Raw genomic sequence first — 2,296 nt, forward strand, 5'->3', positions numbered from 1 at the left:
TCTCTCTCTCTCTCTCCCTGTCTGTCTCTCCCTCCCTGTCTCTCTCTCTCTCTGTCTCTCTCTCTCTCCCTGTCTCTCCCTGTCTCTCTCTCTCTGCCTCTCTCCCTCTCTCCCTGTCTCTCTCTCTCTCTGTCTCTCTGCCTGTCTCTCTCTCTGTCTTTCTCCCTGTCTCTCTCTATCCCTGTCTCTCCCTCTCTCTCTCCCTCTGTCTCTCTCTCACTCCCTGTCTCTCTCTCACTCTCTGTCTCTCTCTCCCTGTCTCTCTCTCACTCTCTCCCTGTCTCTCTCTGCCTGTCTCTCTCTCTCTGTCTCTCTCCCTGTCTCTCTCTCTCTGTCTCTCTCTCTGTCTCTCTCTCTCTCTCTCTCCCTCTCTCTCCCTCACTCTCTCCCTCTCTCTATCTCTTCCTGTCTCTCCCTCTCTCTCTCCCTCTGTCTCTCTCTCACTCCCTGTCTCTCTCTCACTTCCTGTCTCTCTCTCTCTCTCTCTCTCTCACTCTCACTCTCTGTCTCTCTCTCCAAATTCTGCGTGTCTTGAAACATCTAGCTGAGGTAACCCTAGTCCCAGCAGACACAGCTCTGGCTAAGTTCCCATCTTGAAGCATTGCCTAATTAATTCAATCATTCATTAAGATCCATGAGCCCAGGTGAAACATTATTTATTTTGACACAGCGAGTTGTTGTGATCTGGAAGGCGATGCCTGAAAGGGCAGTGGAAGCAGATTCAATAGGAACTTTCCAAAGGGGAATTTGGATAAATACTTGAAGGGGGAAAATTTGCAGGGATGTGGGGGAAAGAGCAGGAGGGGGAAAAGAGGAGGCGGGGGGAAGAAGAAGAGGAAGAAAAGAGGAGGAGGGGAAGAAGGGGAGGGGGAAGAAGAGGAGGGGACTAATTGGAGAGCTGGTTCAAAGAGCCAGCACAGGCGTGACGGGCTGAATGGTCCCTTGCCATGCTGCGAGGGTCCCTGAACACTGCATCGCATGCAAAAAAATAATAAACTGGACCAGTTGAGCTGTGGCCAGAATGTTTTACCTGGTTAACCCTGGGCGTGAATCGCGATGAATCTCCAACTCTCCCTGTTGGCTTTTTGATGTCGGTGGATGCTGCAGGTCATGGAATCTCCTCTTTTTGTGCGTGTGTGTGTCTGTGCGTGTGTGTGTATGTGTGTATGTGTGCGTGTGTGTGCATGTGTGTGCAGAGAATCAGGAAGGATCAGACTCCTGGTTTCAACCTCACAGGAATGCAGAACAGTAGCAGAGCAGGTTGAGCAAGAGACTGTGGTTGCGCCCTACAAACAACCTGTTTACATTGATACCCGCCCCTCCACAAGAGATCCGGGACTTCTGTTGGAGGAATGTGAGGAGCAGGAGGAAGGTGAGGCCATTCAGCCCCTGGAGCCTGCTTTCCCCCTCCCCACATTCAATGCGATCACCTGGGTGTCCTTGGGCCGGCATGGACAAGATGGGCCGAATGGCCTCCTTCTGCGCTGTAACTTTTCTATGGTTCTATGGGCAATCTTTTACCTCAACTCCGCACCCCCCCCCCCTCCCGCCCTACCCCTCAACGCCCGCAAGTCTCCCAAGTTCGGTTTGGAGTATGCCCAGCGTTTGAGCATCCCCAACTCTCCGGGGTAGAAAATTCCAAAGATTCGCCACCCACAGAGCGAGCGACTTCCTCCTCGTCAATGTCCAAAATGGTGGAGCTCTGACCCTGAGGCTGTGAGGGAGAGGTTGGGCGAGCTGGGGCTGTTCTCCCTAGAACAGCGAGAGGAGGCTTAGATGTGACCTCACTGAGGCTATCGAGATGGTTGAAGGTTTGGATAGGGTAGAGGCAGAGTGGGGGGAAGCTAATGGAGGTACCGGGAGTTTGGCCGGCCAACTGGACAGCCATCGAGAGGCCTGTGGGTCCTCTTTTCAGGCGCTGAATTGAACTCCAATCAGGCACGTAACCGGGCAGACCTTTCCTCGCGATCAAGGACCCTGGGGTTTTGGGGGCGATGACCGACTCACCGCAAGCTGCCGGCCAATCAGAGGCTGGCAGCTCTACATGGCTCAACAGCACCACCGGGTAAGCAGTGTCAGCCGCTGGTAATGCACCTCACCCCGAGGCCCAGGGTTGTCAAGGGGACCTACGCCACAGGTGAGTTATGACATGGAGAGGGAGGAGGGAGAGGGAGCAGGAGGGAGAGGGGGAGGGAGAGAAAGAGGGTGGAGGGAGAGAGGGAGTGAGGGTGTGTGGGGTGTGGGGAGAGACCGAGGAGGGAAAGAGGGAGAGAGGGAGGAAGGAGAGAGGGAGGAG

General features: G+C 54.5%; 1 protein-coding gene across 1 annotated transcript in view; it reads right to left on the reverse strand.

Moving 5' to 3' along the window:
• The window catches only part of LOC121271123 (carcinoembryonic antigen-related cell adhesion molecule 5-like), a 55,628-nt gene extending 54,533 nt beyond the window's left edge, over window positions 1-1,095 (reverse strand). The window contains exon 1 of the mRNA XM_041176888.1: window positions 1,031-1,095. The gene's annotated coding sequence lies outside the window, so the exon portion shown is untranslated. The remainder of the gene's footprint in view (window positions 1-1,030) is intronic.
• Window positions 1,096-2,296: the final 1,201 nt, after the last annotated feature.

Source organism: Carcharodon carcharias, chromosome 29 (assembly GCF_017639515.1).
Source record: "Carcharodon carcharias isolate sCarCar2 chromosome 29, sCarCar2.pri, whole genome shotgun sequence".
Taxonomy (NCBI): domain Eukaryota; kingdom Metazoa; phylum Chordata; class Chondrichthyes; order Lamniformes; family Lamnidae; genus Carcharodon; species Carcharodon carcharias.